General features: G+C 43.9%; 1 protein-coding gene across 1 annotated transcript in view; it reads right to left on the reverse strand.

Annotated features, from left to right (window-relative positions):
• Positions 1 to 464: 464 nt before the first annotated feature.
• The window catches only part of LOC111961702 (microtubule organization protein AKNA-like), a 31774-nt gene continuing 8190 nt past the window's right edge, over positions 465 to 24048 (reverse strand). The window contains 5 exon segments of the mRNA XM_070442453.1: positions 465 to 1079; positions 7055 to 7207; positions 18825 to 19118; positions 22589 to 23376; positions 23635 to 23806. The gene's annotated coding sequence lies outside the window, so the exon portion shown is untranslated.

The raw sequence follows: 24048 nt of genomic DNA on the forward strand, positions 1-24048 counted from the left end.
CCACATAATAGCGGGTTGGGCGCCCGTAAACCTGCTGCCATTTCTTCCGGCGCCACGTTGGTTGTGATACAAATTATATTTTTGTGATACAACAGAGTTGTGTGGTGTCTCCACAACACGTGTAATTATTTTTGTACAGAGAAACTCTGCATTGTATCAAAAGGGTTGTGTCAAATGCATTATACATCAGTTGTACAACTTCAGTGTGTATGGGTCTCTGACAGTGTGACACCCAGGTGACTCATCCATACCTGCAGTTCATGGCCAAGAGTAACAAGCTGGTTATAACCAACACAGGCCTTACTTAATAACAACTATTAGTACAACTTTGCAAACCATTAGAGACAGGTGCATACTGTAATGTACTCAGTATTACCAGAGAAATATAGAAAACGGTTTCAAGAATGTGACACTATAAAGTGTTCTGTTTTAACATCAACATTTATTTGGCTTCAAATCGGAAATACAAATGTTTTACTACAAAATATTTGAACAAAAATCATTTGATAATCAACCACAGTACAAAAGTACAAAAGATACCAGAATATAGATTTTTCCAAATCTGCATTTCTGAAATCCTATAAATGTGTATTTCTGAAATCTTATTTTAGTGTTAAATTTTCGTATAAAATAAGTTTACACTACAGTAACACTGACACCAATTAGTAACCTTATTAACTAAGTATTACACACAATACACAAATGAAACAAGCGTTTCTTATTGGACAAATTCAGGAAGTCCCTCCCCGTTTCAGTCGGTTTTCTTCTGCTTGGTGCCTAATAAATACAACCCTGGTGTATTTCTGGTCTGATCCATCTGTGCATGCGTAACTGTGACAGCGCCTTCTGGTGGTGCAGTCCAGTGGCGATGGAGCGGGCCATGCGTTTGGAGGCCTCCCTCATCTCCCTGGCCGCCTCAATGGCATGGTTCAGAGAGTGCAGGTCAGCAGACGGAACGGCCAGATCCACCTCTGACCTGCTCACGACTCCTGACCCCAGAGGCCACACCCCCACTCAGAGACACATAGATGGGCTGGGGTTGGGATGGAGCTGCCTTTATCACTGGGCTGGAGTAGTACCTGCAGGGAACAGGACAGATTCAGAACTACACTTACTTACTACATAGGTGGAGAAAGTGGGATGTTAAACAATGATGAAATCACGACAGATAATTATGTGTGATTCAAATATTCACACTAATAAAACTATTAGAGGATTAATGCAAAACGTAAGCACCTATTTCCTCAAGCCCACCACACAATAAATACTCATACAAAACCATAGTTACACATCAATTAAACACACAACTCCAATTCCTCCTCCACAGTAACTAAACACAACAGCCTCTGAATACCCCATACACTCATAAACAGATCAATATTGTTGACAAGTTTATAATAGGCAAACTCAACCCTCAGTCTCACTGCCAACATTCCCTCCAGCATTCCCACCACATCCACAGACCCTTGTCCCCGAATACTGTTCTTTCGGGTCTTCCATATCGCTAATTTTGCTGCCCTGACACAGAGTTATGCAACACAACTACACCCTTTTGACTGAACCTGTACTTTGGCCCAAATATAAACAGCTGGGAAGATAAAACTTCTCCCAAAGCTTAGAACCAACTAGTGATCAGGTCAATCATCCCGACCAACCTGGGACACTGTAAAAACAGATGTGCCAGAGTTTCAGACTCAGTACAGAATGGACACCCCTCCCCAACAGTAGGATCCAGGTGTACCAGATGCATGTTGGTGGCTATGGCTCCATGTATTATCCTCCATTGGAGGTCAGCTGTCCTCTTATCAATAGGCAGTTTGTATAATGATCGCCAACAGCCTTTTGGGGAGGCACCTGGAMCAAGCACACYCGCCSACCTCGTCGATTTTACCCCTTCCAGGGAAGAGGCATGGGACACCTTTACACATATTCTGTACATGSCCTTCTTTCCCACCTCCTTGAACTCCCCCAGCTCCGGAGTATGGAAGGAAAGCAGCATCCCCACGTCCTCCTCGAATGCCCCCACCGCAGCACTAACAATCAGTGCAGGGAACATATAATCCAGACCCTCCTTCCACCGATCAGAATTGGAAGTGTCAGTCACATACTGCAGATGAAGCACTGGCAAGGASTCACAGACCTCAGCGAYGACCTTCCTCAGTAGGCGAGATKATCGGATCCCTGCTCTTTCTCCYAGCTCCTCCAACGATCTGCTCCTGCTCCGYATCAGATGACCCAGCTTGGTACACCCCACGCCTAACAGGCATGAACGTAGGCTGGCTGAACCCAGAGCACGGGACTGGATGGCAGTGTTGTAAAAAAAGAGGCTCTTCAAAAAGCCAAATCCCTGGTGGCGTGGTTACGGGACTTGACAAGGACTCTCCAAGCCTGCATAACAGACTCATAAAATGGAGCCAGGCCAGGCAAATCACTCCCCTCTAGCTTTAAGAGGAAAAGGTGCTTGTTTAAGCTCAAACAGCCCGCTCTCCTCATCAATGTGTAGGCTGTGTTGACCCAGCTAGAACCGTCACTGTACAACAGTCTCTGGGCTGCTTGAAGCCGGAAAGCCATGATCCTAGAGGAAATGTCCACCAGGCCTTGTCTACCCTCGTGCAGTGGCAGGTACAGGGGTGCAGCTTTAATCCAGTGTAGTACAGACCAGAAAAAGTTGACAAGGGTCCTCTGAAGCTCTTGTATCAGACCCTTTGGTGGCTGCAAAATCATTAGTCTGTGCCACAGGGTAGAGGCAGCAAGATTATTAGCTACCAGTACCTTTCCCCTATAAGACAGCTGGGGCAGCACCCATTTCCATCTTGACAGTCTGGCTCACACTTTCTCCACTACACCCTCCCAGTTATTTTTCTGAAAGACATCAGAGCCTAGAAACCCCCCCAAAGTCTTCATCCCATCTCTGCCCCACTGAAGCCCCCTTGGTAACCGTGGAGCGGACCCCGTCTGAAGCTGACCTGCCCACAGCGCTTCACTCTTTCCCCAATTGACTCTAGCTGAGGAGGCCCCCTCATACACCTTTAAAGCGTTTGAGAGAACCTTAACATCTTCACCCCCTGTAATAAAAACTGTCACRTCATCTGCATACGCAGACAGTGCTATCRTGGGACCYTTCATTACACMTGGCASAGAGAAACCAGTAAGCTTCGCTCTTAAAAAACAAAGCATTGGTTCAATCGCCAGACTATATAACTGCCCTGAAATTGGGCATCCCTGCCTGATGTCCCTTTGGACAGGGTTGGGGCACCTCAAACCACCCCCACCTTCACCATACACGAGGCCCCAGCATACAGTAAATTCATCCAAGACAAAAAAACATCCCCAAACCCAAAGGCTTTCATTGTTTTAAACAAGTACTGGTGGTCCACATGATCAAAAGCCTTCTCCTGATCCAAAGAAAGTAAACCCACATTTACATCAGACAGTTTACTAATGTCTAAAACATCTCTTATCAGAAACAAGTGATCAACAATAGAGCGGTCAGGTACACAGTAAGACTGGTCCTTGTGGACCAACAATCCCAGATACTCTTTCAACTTGTTTGAGAGACATTTAGAAACAATTTTGTATTCTGCGCCCAGCAAAGCAACAGGTCTCCAATTTTTTATGAGAGCCAAATCCCCCGTTTTTGGCAACAGTGAAAGCACCGCACGTTGACAGGATACAGGAAGAGAACCCTCATGAAAAGAGTCACACACCACTTCATAAAAATCCTCCCCAATAGACCTCCAAAAGTGCTTATAAAACTCAGATGGTAAACCATCAATGCCAGGTGCTCGGCCTGTTGAGAGCTGCATAACTGCTGTGGACAGCTCTTGCAGTGTAATGTCAGAGTCCAATGCGACTCTCTGCTCAGGTCCCAATTGAGGAAGACCGTGTAACAATTGTTCAGTACACAGAGAGTCGCAATCCTCCGCCTTATAGAGGGCAGAGTAGAAATCCACGGCATGTTGGTGCTTCTCACCGTCATCCGTGGTCACCTTCCCATCAGGGCGACGAAGGCAGACCATCTGTTTACGTTGCAATGTCGACTGTCCTAGTTTTTTTTTTAAAGCGCTAGGAGCATCCATATCCTTGAGGGAAGCGAAACGAGACCTAATCAAGGCACCCTTCACTCTTTCATGCAGAAAAGACCTCAGTGTTTGGCTCTTGTCCTGTATGTTCATGACTAGTCCAGGGTCGTTCTGAGTGAGCAACTTCAATTCAATAGATTTGATGTCCTGTTCAAGGGCCTTGATAGTCTATTTAACTTCAATTTGAGACAGAGCAGTATACTGTAGACAAAATAATCGTATTTGGGCCTTCCCAACCTCCCACCATTTTCTCAAGGACTCAAAATTCCCTTTTGTAACCCTCAATTTTTCCCAAAACAACAAAAACCTTTCACAAAACATGATATCATGTAACAATTTAACATTAACATACCAGTAAGGTGATGACCTTCGTGGACAGGACAAGTGAATATCAACAGTAACAATATGATGATCAGAGAAACCCACAGGAGTGATGTCACACCTTCCAACCCTACTACAGTATTGCTCAGATACATACAACCTGTCTAACCTTGCTGCACTGACACAACCTTCATTAACTTTTAGCCATGTGTACTGCCTAACTTTTGCATTCCTTACTCTCCACACATCAGAAAGCTCAAACTCAGTTAATAGACCAGACAGGCAAGTGGCTAACCGCAGGTGAGGTTCTTCAGCGGTGCGGTCAACAGTAAAATCTACTGTACAATTCCAGTCCCCCCCTAAAACCATACACCCCTCTTGGTCACACTGTCTTCAGGTTTCCTTTATTTGATCAAAAACAACAATACGCTCTGTACCCTCATTAAGAGCATAAACATTCAAAAAAAATAAAAATAAAACCATAACATCCACCTTGACCAATAAAACCTGACCCTTAACAATCTCTGTTGTAGATACCACTATCACCCCTAAGCCTGAGGAAAATAAAATCACCACCCCAGCACTGAAATTAGTACCATGACTGAGTATATGCTGCCCCTCCCACCACATACCCCAGTCAACCTCATTAGCCTCATCACCACGTGTATCCTGTAGAAAAACTACATTAAGCCTTTTCTGTTTTATTACTTCTAATACCCAAGCCCTCTTACTCCTGTCCCTTCCCCCATTTATATTGAGAGAACCTACCCTTAGTACCTCCATGTAGAAAAGAGAAAGGAAAAGCAGAAGAAACCACAGAGAAACCAAAGAGAAAAAAGACACCCTATGAAGCATGATCATCATTTACATTTTCTCTTATTAACCTGACCACGTTTCCCACCACCTTTTGCTGCTGCAACAGCAGTAACAAATTTCCTCAAGCGAAACCGCTTCTTCTCACTCAACTGGTCTAACCCCACCGTCTTCTGTAACATCACAGCTGACCTCACAAAYTTATCAACATCWAAATAWTCTGCCAATTTGACAGATTTCYCAAAAGTCTGATCCAGAAACCMATTTACCTCCTCTAGATCRTAAATTGAGTCCTCACCAGCTGCTATCATATCAAAAGAGATATCCATATCCTTCTCCTGMTCCTCCTCAGCTGAGGCCACAGACMACTGACTCCCCTCTACCACATCCCTTTCAACACTCCCCACTTGCACCCCATCACTCATACCAGGCATCTCCTCCACTACCTGGGAGACTAGCCCCACCTGAACCCCATTACTCGTAGTGGGCATCTCCTCGCCTACCTGGGAGCCTAGCTCGACATGAACCCCCTCCTGTACCCACAGCACTCGTAGTGGGATCTCCTCCACTACTGGGAGCTAGCTCCACATGAACCCCTCCTGTACCCCATTACTCGTAGTGGGCATCTCCTCCATACCTGGGAGGCCTAGCTCGACATGAACCCCTCCTGTACCACAGCACTCGTAGTGGGCATCTCCCCACTACCTGGGAGCCTAGCTCCACATGAACCCCTCCTGTACCCACAATTTACTGATAACTGACAGCACCCTCCTCACCAAGTTGTAGGAACTGGCTCTTTTCGATCCATCCTTACCTTCTACAACAATATTTTTCTGCTGCATAACATTTCCCTCTAATACAAGTTGCAACTCCGTGCCCTCAACACAGACAACTTGTTCCTCAGCAACAGGTGCTTGTGGCTGCTCAACCACTGTCGGCCCACCTCTCCCTACATCAGTGGGCCCAGGCGTTACGAGGACCACCTGCGGCTCTGCCTTCTCCCTTTTCGGGCAAGCATGTCGCTTATGACCAACATCCCCACACTCAAAACACCGTTGACTACCCGTACTAGCATAAGCCATATACAGTCTATTGTCATACTTGATTTTAAACGATAACTCTAATGTCTGCTCCGGTGAGTCCAAAAACATAAACACCTGTCGCTGAAACGACATAACCTGTTTCAACGCCGGGTGTTTGCAACCCAACGGGACAACCTTAATTGAACTTGCAAACTTCCCAAAGCGCAATAACTCTCGCTCCAATAGCTCATTTGGAATAAACGGCGGTACATTTGAAATCGTTACCCTTGTTGACGGAGTAAAACGTGGCGTAACTTGAATAAACATTCCTTTAAGAAGTACGCCATGCTCAACCATACGATCTACAAGGCGCTCTTCTTTAAGAAAAACCACCACCGCTTTATTCATCCGTGACGCATAAGCAACATTCTCATATCCTACCTTCTCTCCTACGGCGACCAGAAACTCCTCCACCATGACAGTAGCTTCAGTAACACACCTAAAGCCGTGCCGAAGTGACAGGGATGGCATCCCCATTCGGGCTGCCATCCCCGCCAAACTCAGGGTAATTTCGATACGAAAAACAAAATACTTAATTCTACCACAACAACAATAAAAATAATAACCTTAATCATGCACAGAAGAAAACGAAAAATGCCACCCAGAAAGAGAAAACCGAAAGAAAGTTCTGAATACCTAACTCTACACAACACACGCACTCCTTCGCTCATACAATTCCCAGCATGCAACAAACACTCCCAGCATGCAGAGAGAGAGAGAGAGAGATAGAGAGATGCGATTAGTTTTATCACTTACGATTAGTCAACTGACCAGAGCTCAGGGCCCGAGGGGGATCGCCATGGTGATAGGGTGCAGTGGTGGAGTGGCTTGGCTGGTAGCAGTGCTGGGGATTGGGTGTTCAGGTGGAACGGTCACTCTGTCCCTTGTCCTCCCCTGACACAGTGTGGACTGAGTAAAGATGGAGGAGAGAGGGTTTTAAAAGAGGGCAGGGGAGAGGTGGAGGATCAAATAAACTGACACTGATAAAGAAACAGCCAAACAGCTAGCTGCCTCCCTGCTTGATCTCAGGAGGGTACATGCTTCTGACACAGAATAGACTGTGTAGTTACTAGACAGACAGATATTAGTGCTTCATTACACAATGTTTTCATGTGTTCTTCAGTAGGGTTAGAACCGGTTCAGGGAACAGAATCGAAAACCAGAAAATAGAAAATTGTTTGAGGGATCTAAAGTGATCTATACTGTTCTAGAACAGAACCTTTCTTTTAAAAGTATGGGAATTGGTTAATAATAGCTTTATTTTACATTTCAGGCATTTGTTTCCAGTCCCACAACAATCCGAACAAAGCGCTAAAAAAATCTGTCACTAAAAAACTTATTCTAGCTGGAAATCTTTGCCACTGTGTGTGTGTGTGTGTAGGCTACCTACCCCTCCACACTGAAGCATAGATTACTGTAGCCTCCTGACAACATTACATAGATTACTGTAGCCTCCTGACAACGTTACATAGATTACTGTAGCCTCCTGACAACCTTACATAGATTACTGTAGCCTCCTGACAACGTTACATAGATTACTGTAGCCTCCTGACAACATTACATAGGTTACTGTAGGCTCCTGACAACATTACATAGATTACTGTAGCCTCCTGACAACGTTACATAGATTCTGTAGCCTAACTGACAACCTTACATAGATTACTGTAGCCCTACTGAATCATCGTACATAGATTACTGTAGCCTCCTGACAACTGTACATAGAGTTACTGTATAGCCTACTGACAAGATTACATAGGATTACTGTAGCCTCCGACACATACTGTTACGTAAACCTAACGACAATTACATAGTAGCTGCCTCCTGACAACGATTACATAGATACTGTAGCCTCCTGAACATACTAGGTTACTAGCCTATGAAACTTACATACATCCTATGCATTACATAGTCTACCTCCTGACAATGTTACATCAGTTACTGGTAGCCCTGAACAATGTTACATAGATTACTGTAGCCTCATGACAACATTACATAGATTACTTAGCCTCCTGACCACGTTACATAGATTAACTTGTAGCCTCTAACAAACATTACATAGGTTATCGTAGCCTACTGACAACTTACATAGATTACTGTATCCTCCCTGACAACATTTACATAGATTACTGTAGCCTCTGACAACGTTACATAGATTACTGCTAGTCTCTGCACATCATAGATTACTGTAGCTACTGACAACCGTTACATAGATTACTGTAGCCTCTGACACAATTACATAGGATTACTGCGTAGCCTCTAACTGACAACATTACATAGATTTACCTTGTAGCCTCCTGACAAATGTTACATAGATACTGTAGCCTCCTGACATTCATAGGTTACTGTAGCCTCTGACAACATTACATAGAATTACTGTAGCCCTCCTGACAACATTACATAGGTTACTGTAGCCTACTGACAACATTACATAGATTACTGTAGCTCCTGACAACTTACATAAGATTACTGTAGCCTCCTGACAACATTACATAGTTACTGTAGCCTCTAACATAGACAACGATTTACATAGACTTGACCTCGTATTCGCCTACTGTACTATACTGGTTACATAGATTACTGTAGCCTCCTGACAATGTTACCATAGTTACTGTAGCCTCCCTGACAACGTTACATAGATTACTGTAGCCTACTGACAACGTTACATAGATTACGGTAGCCTCTGACACATTACATAGATTACTGTAGCCTCCTGACAACATTACATAGGTTACTGTAGCCTACTGACAACATTACATAGATTACTGTAGCCTACTGAACAACATTACATAGATTACTGTAGCCTCCTGACAAATGTTACATAGATTACTGTAGCTCTACCTGACAAACTGTTACATAGATTACTGTAGCCTCTGAACATTACATAGTTACTGTAGCCTACTGACAACATTACATAGATAACTGTAGCCTCCTGACAATTTTACATAGATTACTGTAGCCTCCTGACAAAATTACATAGGTTACTGTAGCCCTACTGACAACTGTTACATAGTACTGTAGCCTCCTGCAACGTAATATACGTAGCTACTGACATTATAGATTACTGTGCCTACTGACAACATTACATAGATTACTGTAGCCTCCTGACAACGTTACATATGTTTACTGTAGCCTCCTGAACAACGTTCACTAGATTACTGTACGCCTCTGACAACATTACATAGACTCTTGTAGCCTCCTGTAACGTTACATAAGGTTACTGTACCATAGCCGTTACATAGATTACTGTAGCCTACTGACAACGTTACATAGATTACTGTAGCCTCCTGACAACGTTACATAGGTTACTGTAGCCTCCTGACAACGTTACATAGATTACTCGTAGCCTACTGACAACGTTACATAGATTACTGTAGCCTCCCTGACAACTGTTACTGTAGCCTCCTGACAACGTTACATAGATTACTGTCGCCTCTTGACAACTGTTACATAGATTACTGTAGCCTCCTGACAACGATACATAGGTTACTGTAGCCTCCTGACAAGTTACATAGGTTACTGTAGCCTCCTGACAACGTTACATAGAATTACTTGTAGCCTCCTGACAACGTTACATAGATTACTGTGAGCCTCCTGACAACGTTACATAGGTTACTGTAGCCTCCTGACAACGTACATGAGGTTATCTGTAGCCTCCTGACAACGTTACATAGATTACTGTAGCCTCCTGACAACGTCTACATAGTTACTGTGCCTCTGACAATGTTACATAGGTTACTGTAGCCTCCTGACAACGTTACATAGATTACTGTAGGCCTCCCTGACACGTTAACATAGATTACTGTAGCCTCCTGACAACGTTACATAGATTACTGTAGCCTCCTGACAACCTTACATAGATTACTGTAGCCTCCTGACAACATTACATAGGTTACTGTAGCCTCCTGACAACGTTACATAGTTACTGTAGCCTCCTGACAACCTTACATAGATTACTGTAGCCTCCTGACAACATTAATAGTTACTGTAAGCCTCCTGACAACTATACATAGATTACTGTGGCCTCCTGACAACATTAACATAGATTACTGTAGCCTCCTGACAACGTTACATAGATTACTGTAGCCTCCTGACAACATTTACATAGATTACTGTAAGCCTCCTGACAACCTACATAAGGTTACTGTACGCCTCCTGACAAACATTAGCATAGGTTACTGTAGGCCTCGCCTGAAAAGAGAAGATAAGTGCAGTCTGACGTGAGGGAAGGTGTTTGGGAATGTTGGTTTCTTGTCCTTGCTTCAAGTCTCTGTTCCTCCGAAAATCGTTTGTCTTACCTCCTGGAAACCTAACGTTACATAGATTAACTTGTAGCCCTCCTGACACACATTACATAGGATTACTGTAGCCTCCTGACAACTTACATAGATTACTGTAGCCTCCTGACAACATTACATAGATTACTGTAGCCTCCTGACAACCTTATCATAGATTACTGTAGCCTCCTGACAACATTACATAGTTACTGTAGCCTCTGACAACCTTACATAGATTACTGTAGCCTCCTGACAACATTAACATAGGTTACTGTAGCCTCCTGACAACTTACATAGATTACTGTAGCCTCCTGACAACCTTACATAGATTACTGTGGCCTCCTGACAACATTACATAGATTACTGTAGCCTCCTGACAACCTTACATAGATTACTGTAGCTCTGACAACGTTAACATAGGTTACTGTAGCCTCCTGACAACGTTACATAGGTTACTGTAGCCTCCTGACAACGTTACATAGATTACTGTAGCCTCCTGACAACGTTACATAGATTACTGTAGCCTCCTGACAAACGTTACATAGTTACTGTAGCCTCCTGACAACGTTACATAGATTACTGTAGCTCCTGACAACGTTACATAGGTTACTGTAGCCTCCTGACAACGTTACATAGTTACTGTAGCCTCCTGACAACGTTACATAGATTACTGTAGCTCTGACAACTTACATAGTTACTGTAGCCTCCTGACACGCTTACATAGTTACTGTAGCCTCCTGACAACTTACATAGATTACTGTAGCCTCCTGACAACATTACATAGGTTACTGTAGCCTCCTGACAACGTTACATAGGTTACTGTAGCCTCCTGACAACAATTACATAGATTACTGTAGCCTCTGACAATGTTACATAGGTTACTGTAGCCTCCTGACAACGTTACATAGTTACTGTAGCCTCCTGACAACGTTACATAGATTACTGTAGCCTCCTGACAACGTTACATAGGTTACTGTAGCCTCCTGACAACGTTCAATAGATTACTGTAGCCTCTGACAACGTTACATAGATTACTGTAGCCTCCTGACAACGTTACATAGATTACTGTAGCCTCCTGACAACGTTACATAGGTTACTGTAGCCTCCTGACAACGTTACATAGATTACTGTAGCCTCCTGACAACGTTACATAGATTACTGTAGCCCTCCTGACAACGTTACATAGATTACTGTAGCCTCCTGACAACGTTACATAGGTTACTGTAGCCTCCTGACAACGTTACATAGATTACTGTAGCCTCCTGACAACGTTACATAGATTACTGTAGCCTCCTGACAACATTACATAGGTTTACTGTGCCTCCTGACAACGTTACATAGTTACTGTAGCCTCCTGACAACGTATACATAGATTACTGTAGCCTCCTGACAAACATGTTACTGTAGCCTCCTGACAACGTTACATAGATTACTGTAGCCTCCTGACAACATTACATAGGTTACTGTAGCCTCCTGACAACTTACATAGATTACTGTAGCCTCCTGACACGTACATAGATTACTGTAGCCTCCTGACAACTTACATATAGGTTACTGTAGCCTCCTGACAACGTTACATAGTTTACTGTAGCCTCCTGACACGTTACATATTACGATTACTGTAGCCTCCTGACAAGTTACATAGTTACTGTAGCCTCCTGACAACATTACATAGGTTACTGTAGCCTCCTGACAACGTTACATAGATTACTGTAGCCTCCTGACAACATTACATAGATTACTGTACTCCTGACAACGTTACATAGATTACTGTAGCCTCCTGACAACTTTACATAGATTACTGTAGCCTCCTGACAAGTTACATAGGTTACTGTAGCCTCCTGACAACATTACATAGGTTACTGTAGCCTCCTGACAATTACATAGTTACTGTAGCCTACTGACAACTTACATAGTTACTGTAGCCTCCTGACAACATTACATAGGTTACTGTAGCCTCCTGAACAATGTTACATAGTTTACTGTAGCCTCCTGACAATTTACATAGATTACTGTAGCCTCCTGACAACGTTACATAGGTTACTGTAGCCTCCTGACAACGTTACATAGATTACTGTAGCCTCCCTGAACAATGTTACATAGGTTACTGTAGCCTCCTGACAACGTACATAGGTTACTGTAGCCTCCTGACAACGTACATAGATTACTGTAGCCCCTGACAACTACATAGGTTACTGTAGCCTCCTGACAACGTTACATAGGTTACTGTAGCCTCCTGACAACGTTACATAGATTACTGTAGCCTCCTGACAACGTACAATAGTTTACTGTAGCCTCCTGACAACGTTACATAGTTACTGTAGCCTCCTGACAACGTTACATAGTTACTGTAGCCTCCTGACAACGTTACATAGTTACTGTAGCCCCTGAACAAGTTACATAGTTACTGTAGCCTCCTGACAACTTACATAGGTTACTGTAGCCTCCTGACAACTTACATAGGTTACTGTAGCCTCCTGACAACTTACATGGTTACTGTAGCCTCCTGACAACTTACATAGTTACTGTAGCCTACTGACATGTACATAGATTACTGTAGCCTCCTGACAACGTTACATAGGTTACTGTAGCCTCCTGACAACATTCATAGTTACTGTAGCCTCCTGACAATGTACATAGTTACTGTAGCCTCCTGACAACGTTACATAGGTTACTGTAGCCTCCTGACAACATTACATAGTACTGTAGCCTCCTGACACTTACATAGGTTACTGTAGCCTCCTGACAACGTTACATAGTTACTGTAGCCTACTGACAACATTACATAGATTACTGTAGCCTCCTGACAACGTTACATAGGTTACTGTAGCCTCCTGACAACGTTACATGGGTTACTGTAGCCTCCTGACAACGTTACATAGTTACTGTAGTCTACTGACAACATTACATAGGTTACTGTAGCCTCCTGACAAACGTTAACATAGGTTACTGTAGCCTCCTGACAACGTTACATAGTTACTGTAGCCTACTGACAACTTACATAGTTACTGTAGCCTCTGACAACTTACATAGGTTACTGTAGCTCCTGACAACGTTACATAGTAACTGTAGCCTCCTGACAACGTTACATGAGTTACTGTAGCCTCCTGACAACATTACATAGGTTACTGTAGCCTCCTGACAACGTTACATAGTTACTGTAGCCTCCTGACAAGTTACATAGGTTACTGTAGCCTCCTGACACCGTTACATAGGTTACTGTACCTCCTGACAACGTTACATAGGTTACTGTAGCCTCCTGACAACTTACATAGTTACTGTAGCCTCCTGAACACGTTACATAGGTTACTGTAGCCTCCTGACAACATTACATAGTTACTGTAGCCTCCTGACAACGTTACATAGGTTACTGTAGCCTCCTGACAACGTTACATAGGTTACTGTAGCCTCCTGACAACTTACATAGTTACTGTAGCCTCCTGACAACATTACATAGGTTACTGTAGCCTACTGACAACGTTACATAGTTACTGTAGCCTCCTGACAACATTACATAGTTACTGTAGCCTCCTGACAATGTTACATAGTTACTGTAGCTCCTGACAACATTACATAGGTTACTGTAGCTCCTGACACATTACATAGGTTACTGTAGCCTACTGACAACGTTACATAGTTACTGTAGCCTCCTGACAAATTACATAGTTACTGTAGCCTCTGACAATGTTACATAGTTACTGTAGCTCTCCTGACAATGTTACATAGTTACTGTAGCCTCCTGACAACATTACATAGGTTACTGTAGCCTACTGACAAGTTTACATAGTTTACTGTAGCCTCCTGACAAGTTACATAGTTACTGTAGCCTCCTGACAATTACATAGATTTACTGTAGCCTCCTGACAAGTTACATAGTTACTGTAGCCTACTGACAACATTACATAGATTACTGTAGTCTACTGACAACAGTTACATAGGTTACTGTAGCCTCCTGACAACGTTACATAGGTTACTGTAGCCTCCTGACAACGTTACATAGTTACTGTAGCCTACTGACAACATTACATAGTTACTGTAGCCTCCTGACAAGTTACATAGGTTACTGTAGCCTCTGACAACGTTACATAGGTTACTGTAGCCTCCTGACAACGTTACTAGGTTACTGTAGCTCCTGACAACGTTACTAGGTTACTGTAGCCTACTGACAACATTACATAGTTACTGTGCCTCCTGACAACATTACATGGTTACTGTAGCTCCTGACAACGTTACATAGGTTACTGTAGCCTCCCTGACAACGTTACATAGGTTACTGTAGCCTCCTGACAAGTTACTAGGTTACTGTAGCCTCCTGACAACGTTACTAGGTTACTGTAGCCTCCGACAACGTTACATAGGTTACTGTAGCCTCTGACAACGTTACATAGGTTACTGTAGCCTACTGACAACGTTACATAGGTTACTGAGCTCCTGACAACGTTACATAGGTTACTGTAGCCTCTGACAACTTACATAGTACTGTAGCCTCCTGACAACGTTACATAGTTACTGTAGCCTACTGACAACATTACATAGTTACTGTAGCCTCCTGACAACTTACATAGATTACTGTAGCCTCCTGACAACGTTACATAGGTTACTGTAGCCTCCTGACAACGTTACATAGATTACTGTAGCCTCCTGACAACGTTACATAGATTACTGTAGCCTACTGACAACATTACATAGTTACTGTAGCCTCCTGACAACATTACTAGGTTACTGTAGCCTCCTGACAACGTTACATAGGTTACTGTACGCCTCTGACAACGTTACATAGGTTACTGTAGCCTCCTGACAACGTTACTAGGTTACTGTAGCCTCCTGACAACGTTACATAGTTACTGTAGCCTACTGACAACATTACATAGTTACTGTGCTCCTGACAACATTACATAGGTTACTGTAGCCTCCTGACAACGTTACATAGGTTACTGTAGCCTCCTGACAACGTTACTAGGTTACTGTAGCCTACTGACAACATTACATAGATTACGTTGCCTCCTGACAACATTACATAGGTTACTGTAGCCTCCTGACAACGTTACATAGATTACTGTAGCCTCCTGACAATGTTACATAGGTTACCTGTAGCCTCCTGACAACGTTACATAGGTTACTGTACCCTACTGACAAATTCATAGGTTACTGTAGCCTCCTGACAACGTTACATAGATTACTGTAGCCTCCTGACAACATTACATAGGTTACTGTAGCCTCCTGACAACGTTCATAGTTACTGTAGCCTCCTGACAACGTTACATAGATTATGTAGCCTCCTGACAACATTCATAGGTTACTGTAGGCTCCTGCAACGTTACATAGATTACTGTAGCCTCCTGACAACGTTACATAGATTACTGTAGCCTCCTGACAACGTTACATAGTTACTGTAGCCTCCTGACAACCTTACATAGGTTTACTGTAGTCTACTGACAACATTACATAGGTTACTGTAGCCTCCTGACAACGTTACATAGATTACTGTAGCCTCCTGACAACGATACATAGGATTACTGTAGCCTCCTGACAACGTTACATAGATTACTGTAGCCTCCTGACAACTTACATAGGTTACTGTAGCCTCCTGACAACGTTACATAGATTACTGTAGCCTCCTGACAACTTACATAGATTACTGTAGCCTCCTGACAACTGTTACATAGATTACTGTAGCCTCCTGACACTTACATAGATTACTGTAGCCTCCTGACAATGTTACATAGATTACTGTAGCCTCCTGACAACGTTACATAGGTTACGTAGCCTCCTGACAACATGCCATAGATTACTGTAGCCTCCTGACAACTACATAGATTACTGTGCACTGACAACATTACATAGGTTACTGTAGCCTACTGACAACGTTACATAGATTACTGTAGCCTACCTGACAACATTACATAGATTACTGTAGCCTCCTGACAACGTTACATAGATTACTGTAGCCTCCTGACAACGTTTACATAGATTAACTGTAGCCTCCTGACAACGTTACATAGATTACTGAGCCTCCTGACAACCTACATAGATTAACTGTAGCCTACTGACAACGTTACAATAGTTACTGTAGCCTACTGACAACGTTACATAGATTACTGTAAGCCTACTGACAACGCTTACATAGATTACTGTAGCCTCTGACAACGTTACATAGTTACTGTAGCCTCCTGACAACGTTACATAGATTACTGTAGCCTACTGACAACGTTACATAATTACTGTAGCCTACTGACACACTTACATGACTACTGTACGCTACTGACAACGTTACATAGATTACTGTAGCCTCCTGACAACTTTACATAGGTTATGTAGCCTCCTGACAACGTTACATAGATACTGTAGCCTACTGACAACATTACATAGGTACTGTAGCCTACTGACAACGTTACATAGGTTACTGTAGCCCTGACACTTACATAGGTACTGTAGCCTACTGACAACGTTACATAGGTTACTGTAGCCTCCTGACAACAGTTACATAGGTTACTGTAGCCTACTGACAACATTACATAGGTTACTGAGTAGCCTCCTGACAACGTTAACAATAGGTTACTGTAGCCTCCTGACAACATTACATATAGGATTATCTGTAGCCTCCTGACAACGTTACATAGATTACTGTAGCCTCCTGACAACTTACATAGATTACTGTAGCCTCCTGACAACGTTACATAGTTACTGTAGCCTCCTGACAACATTACATAGGTTAACTGTAGGCTCTCTGACAACATTACATAGATTACTGTAGCCTCCTGACAACGTTACATAGGTTACTGTAGCCTCTGACAACGTTACATAAGATTACTGTAGCCTCCTGACAACGTTACATAGATTACTGTAGCCTCCTGACAACGTTACATAGATTACTGTAGCCTCCTGACAACATTACATAGGTTACTCTAGGCTCCTGACAACGTTACATAGATTACTGTAGCCTCCTGACAACGTTACAAGCATGATTCAGAAATTAGGGAGAGATGTTTAAAAGAATGTATTCACTTTTTCAAAGCTAGTTAAGGATACTATAGTTATCACGTTTCACATTGGATTTATGAACTTTAACGTTTCACATTGGATTTATGAGCTACAAAAAGGTAAGACATGTTTTTAATTCTACTGCTCATCTGCACTACGGTCCAACGTTAAACCAACTCTGAAGTTCAAAGACATTCAAAGTCTCTCCATAGAAGCCACTCCTCCATAGGTATAATTCTGTGGACCAAATTCAGATAATGCATGTCATAACAAGATGCCCAGCGCTTCCTGGCAAGCTTCCTACATCCTCTCTCGCTCTCTCCTCACCTGCAAAATGTCAGTTGCATCTCCCGCCCTACACTGTGACTGGCAGCACAGTGTGTGTTTGTCTTTCATTATGATTAAACCATGCTGTTACGGCAAAATACAATGTGCTCTTGACGACTTTCCTATACAGATTAAATCGCTTACCTGCTCCATAGCAAGCTGCTCTATCCACACTGATTGTGGATATTCTTTTTAAAATATTTATTTATACATTTTTTACCCCCTTTTCTCTCCAATTTCGTGATATCCAATTGCGATCCAATTACGATCTTGTCTCATCGCTGCAACTCCCCAACGGGCTCGGTAGAGGCGAAGGTCGAGTCATGAGTCCTCCAAAACATGACCGGCCAAACCGTGCTTCTTAACACCCGCTCGCTTAACCCGGAAGCAAGCTGCACCAACGTGTTGGAGGAAACACTGTTCAACTGATGACCGAAGTCAGCCTGCAGGCGCCCGGCCCGCCACAAGGAGTCGCTAGAGCGTGATGAGCCAAGTAAAGTCCCCAAGGCCAAACCCTCCCCTAACCCGGATGATGCTGGGCCAATTGTGCACCACTCTATGGGACTCCCGGGCACGGCATGGGAACGATCCGGGGGCTGTAGTGACACTGTGATGCAGTGCCTTAGACTGCTGTGCCACTCGGGAGCCCCTGGTTAAGTAATTTAATGTTGAGCTAAATGCAAAATGTTGATTTCAGAGGTTTGAAAAGGAACACAAAGGAACAATATAAACCAGTGCTTTTTCTTTGGTTCGAACCGGTTCAGAACTTTATTTCGCTGGTCGGAACAGTGTAACTGAACTAAAAAATGAATGGTTCTGTTCAGAACAAAACCATTGGGAAACAATTTAGGTTTCAACCACTGGTTCTAAGTCACTTCATGTAAGAACACATTTTGCAACATAACATAAATATGATGGTTATAGACAGAACAGCATGGACTCACTATGGTCACTGCCTGGTCCAAACTCACTGGTACCACTGCCAGCCCGTGGCTGGGGGAACATTGATGCTGAGGTTCTCAGCCCAGGTCTGGGGGAACCTGGATGCTGAGGCCCCCCCTCCCCTGGTTCTCCCTGAAGACTCTCGTACCCGCCTTGGGGTGCTGAGAGGAGAGCCTCCACTGTGCTCCAGCGAGGGGGGTCTCTGAGGTCTTTGTGAGGGGGAGGAGGAGGGGAGAGGGGGCGTGTGTTGGGGCTTCCCTGAGTTCTGCTCCTCTGGAACTGACAGGTTACACAGACTGGGGGGAGGAAGGGAACACAAAGACAGGAACACAAACTGATAAGATTACAAGGGAACCCATAAACTGTCTGTTTAAAAGTAATGGCGCAGGAGTAGATGGCTGCCGTTTTATGGGTTCCTAACCAATTGTGCTATTGTGTGTGTTTTTCTGTGTTATTTGTAACTTATTTTGTACATAATGTTTCTGCCACTGTCTCTTATGACCAAAAAGAGCTTCTGGATATCAGGACAGTGATTACTCACCTCGTACTAGACAAAGATTTTTTCTTTACCGAGTCGGACGCGAAGGATTTACTTCAGACACCGGACAAGGCCCAAATCTCCGTCATTCACTTGAAGAATAGACAGAGATATCGGGGACGTAGGTCGGGTTGCCTTGTAAGGATTTGACAGCGAGTGTATAATCCGCCTCTACCATCAGCCCTATTAGCCAACGTGCAATCATTGGATAATAAAATGGATGATGTCCGATCAAGACTAATCTACCAACAAGACATTAAAAACTGTAATATCTTATGTTTCACAGAGTTGTGGCTGAACGACGACATGGATAACATACGGCTGGCTGGGTTTTCTGTGCATCGACAAGATAGAACAGCTGCCTCCGGTAAGACAAGGGGTGGCGGTCTGTGTCTATTTGTAAATAACAGCTGGTGCATGAAATCGAATGTTAAGGAAGTCTCAAGGTTTTGCTCGCCTGAGGTAGAGTATCTCATGATAAGCTTTAGACCACACTATTTACCAAGAGAGTTTTCTATATTTTTCGTAGCTGTCTATTTACCACCACAAACCGATGCTGGCACTAAGACCGCAGTCAATGAGCTGTATAAGGACATAAGCAAACAAGAAAATGCTCATCCAGAAGCGGCGCTCCTAGTGGCCAGGGACTTTAATGCAGGGAAACTTAAATCCATTTTAACTCATTTCTACCAACATGTTACATGTGCAACCAGAGAAAAAAAACTCTAGACCAGCTTCACTCCACACACAGAGACACGTACAAAGCTCTCCCTCGCCCTCCATTTGGCAAATCTGACCATAACTCTATCCTCCTGATTCCTGCTTACAAGCAAAAACTAAAGCAAGAAGTACCAGTGACTTGCTCAATACGGAAGTGGTCAGATGACGCAGATGCTAAGCTACAGGACTGTTTTGCTAGCACAGACGGAATATGTTCCAGGATTCTTCCAATGGCATTGAGGAATACACCACATCATTCACTGGCTTCATCAATAAATGCATCGATGACGTCGTCCCCACAGTAACTGTACGTACATACCCCAACCAGAAGCCATGGATTACAGGCAACATCCATACTGAGCTAAAGGTTAGAGCTGCCGCTTTCAATGAGTGGGACTCTAACCCGAACGCTTATATGAAAGCCCGCTATGCCCTCCGACAAACCATCAAACAGGCAAAGCATCAATACAGGACTAGGATTGAATCGTACTACCCCGGCTCCGACGCACGTCAAATGTGGCAAACTATTACGGACTACAAAGGGAAGCACAGCCACGAGCTGCCCAGTGACATGAGCTCACCAGATGAGCTAAATTACCTCTATGCTCTCTTCGAGGCAAGCAACACTGAAGCATGCATGAGAGCACCAGCTGTACCGGACGACCGTGTGATCACGCTCTCCGTAGCAGATGTGAGTAAGACCTTTTAACAGGTCAACATTCACAAGGCCACAGGGCCAGACGGATTACCAGGACGTGTACTGACGTGTACGCGCTGACCAACTAGCAAGTGTCTTCACTGACATTTTCAACCTGTCCCTGACCGAGTCTGTAATGTTTCAAGCAGAACACTATAGCCCCTGTGCCCAAGAACACCAAGGCAACCTGCCTAAATGACTACCGACCCGTAGCACTCACGTCTGTAGCCATGAAGTGCTTTGAAAGGCGGCCATGGCTCACATCAACACCATTATCCCAGAATCCCTAAACCCACTCCAATTTGCATACCGCCCCAACAGATCCACAGATGACGCAATCTCTATTGCACTCCAAACCGCCCTTTCCCACATGGACGAAAGGAACACCTACGTGAGAATGCTATTCATTGACTACAGCTCAGCGTTCTACACCATAGTGCCCTCAAAGAACCATGGGACTAAACACCTCCCTCTGCAACTGGATCCTGGACTTCCTGACGGGCCGCCCCGAGCCACAATAATCCTCAACACAGGGGCCCCTCAAGGGTGCGTGCTCAGTCCCCTCCTGTACTCCCTGTTCAACCATGACTGCATGATCAAGCATTACTCCAACACCATTGTTAAGTTTGCCGATGACACAACAGTGGTAGGACTGATCACCGACAACGATGAGACAGCCTATAGGGAGGAGGTCAGAGACCTGGCAGTGCGGTGCCAGGATAACAACCTCTCCCTCAACCTGATCAAGACAAAGGAGATGATTGTGGACTACAGGAAAAGGAGGGCTAAGCACACCCCCATTCTCATCGACGGGGCTATACTGGAGCGGGTTGAGAGCTTCAAGTTCCTATGTGTCCACAACACCAACGAACTATCATGGTCCAAATACACCAAGACAGTCATGAAGAGGGCACGACAACACCTATTCCCCCCCAGGAGAGTGAAAAGATTTGGCATGGGTCCTCAGATCTTCAAAATGTTCTACTGCTGCACCATCGAGAGCATCCTGGCTGGTTTTATCACCGCCTGGTATGGCAACTGCTCGGGCCTCCGACCGCAAGGCACTACAAAGGGTAGTGTGTACAGCCCAGTACATCACTGGGGCCAAGCTTCCTGCCATACAGGACCTCTATACCAGGCGGTGTTAGATGAATGCCCTAAAAATTGCCAAAGACTCCAGTCACCCTAGTCATAGACTGTTTTCTCTGCTACTGCACGGAAAGTGGTACCGGAGCGCCAAGTCTAGGTCCAAAAGGCTTCTTAAAAGGTTTTACACCCAAGACTCCTGAACAGCTAATTAAATGGCTACCCGGACTATTTGCATTGACCCCCCTCATGTACCTACATGTACATATTACCTCAATTACCTCGACTAACCTGTGCCTCCACACATTGACTCTGTACCGGTACCCCCTGTATATAGCCTGGTTAATGTTATTTTATTGCTGCTCTTTAATTGCTCTTTTGTTGCTCTTTTTTTTTTTTTTTGTAAATACTTTCTTAACACTTATTTTTCTTAAAACTGCATTGTTGGTTAAGGGCATGTAAGTACGCATTTCACTGTAAGGTCTACTACACCTGTTGTATTCGGTGCACGTGACAAATACAATTTGATTTGATTTAGGCAACTATAATTAGGAATTAAACAGGGAAGGAGTTTAGATAGGCAACTAGGAACAATGTAAGGGCACGGTACAGAGCTGTGTGTGTGTGTGAGAGAGAGAGAGTGAGGAATGTGATGTGAGGTTCGGTGAGAATTACAGCCAAGTCACTGACTGGAGAGAGAGGGAAGGAGTAGGAGAGTAGCTCACCTCGCTGTGGCCATCTGGTGGAAGGGACTGGGTGCTGCAGGAGTCAGGTGACCGCTCTCAGAGCCCACATCTCTAGTGAGATGATCCTATCCTATCCACACAGAGGGTTTGAGAGACAATTTACTGCTGGTTTAGAAGATATTGCTGAATTGTCAAGATAAATTAACAACATTCTTATTATTCAACATTATTATTCATATGTATAGACCTATACACTTTTTCCCCAGCTCTGACTGCTGATAGCTACTTTATTGAGGAAAAATGTATTTACTATGACTGTGATGTGTGGTCCCACCTAGCTATGGATGAGAGTGTCAGTTAAATTACAAAAAAGTACAAATTCAGATATTTCTTTGTTGGTTGAACATGTTTTGGAAACAAGTTAGATGCAATTACATTGTGTTTTCAGTCATGAACAGGAAATGGGTGGATAGTGTGCAAAAAGTAATGAACTGTTTCTTTCACAGCAGACACCAGATAGGTGAATAAGCAGTCAAAAATGTAATGGAAGCTTGATACAGTCTTTTAAGTAATTGACCTGAGATGACACTCTCCTGGTCCCAGGCTGCTGTTTGGAGCCCCTCCTCTCTGACGCAGTACTCCCCCCCAGACTGGTGAGACTACTGCCTCGAGACTTCCTGACCTCTGACCTCTTGCTGTCATTGGCAGGCGAGCCATGAAATGCAGGGGATTGGCTGAGGTCTTTAGGGGAACAAAGAACTGATTTGCTGGTCCTTGGTCTTGCCATTGGAATGAATGTAGCGTCCTTCTGACCTAGCATTGGCTATCTGAAAACACATAATAGAATTTAGAGTATTAAAAAAATAATACAATTCAGGAGCTGGGTAAGAGTTTATGATCAGCATTTAGAGGCAGTGATATCCTGGACCAAATACATTAGTGCACAGTCTGCACACCGTAGCAAAACGTTTTGCAACGTAAAACGACAACAAGTTCAGATAGTCACTCTCTGTTTCAGCCCGTTTGCTTCCGTTTGGTTCAGTTTGGTTCCTAGTGAATACAACCCCGGTGCAGTTCAGACTCACCTCTGAGGGAGACTTGTGTGGCCCTCCTCCCTCCTGGTCCCTGGGCGTGGTCCCTCTCTTCTCCCCTCACCGCCTGCATGTGTGGCTTCTTCTCCTGCATCAGGAAAGTCATGGTCTCCCTCTGTCAGATCCAGGTTTTAGCAGTCTGGGCACCTCCCTGAAACTCTGGTAGCTGGAAGAGACAGAGCCTTTGGATGTGGTATTTACAAGCAAACTGATATTGACATTACTACTATATTGATCAATTGGCTGCTTTTGAATACTTATGTTCTACATATACATACTAGACTTCTTAAAAGGATAGTTCACCCAAATTACAAAATTACATATTTCCTTACTCTGTAAGTGGTCTATGGACAAGGTAAGACAGCAATCCATGCTTTGGTTATGTTTACCTGGCCACTGTCTCTAAAT

Source organism: Salvelinus sp. IW2-2015, linkage group LG4q.1:29, assembly GCF_002910315.2.
Source record: "Salvelinus sp. IW2-2015 linkage group LG4q.1:29, ASM291031v2, whole genome shotgun sequence".
In the NCBI taxonomy this organism is placed as follows: Eukaryota; Metazoa; Chordata; class Actinopteri; order Salmoniformes; family Salmonidae; genus Salvelinus; species Salvelinus sp. IW2-2015.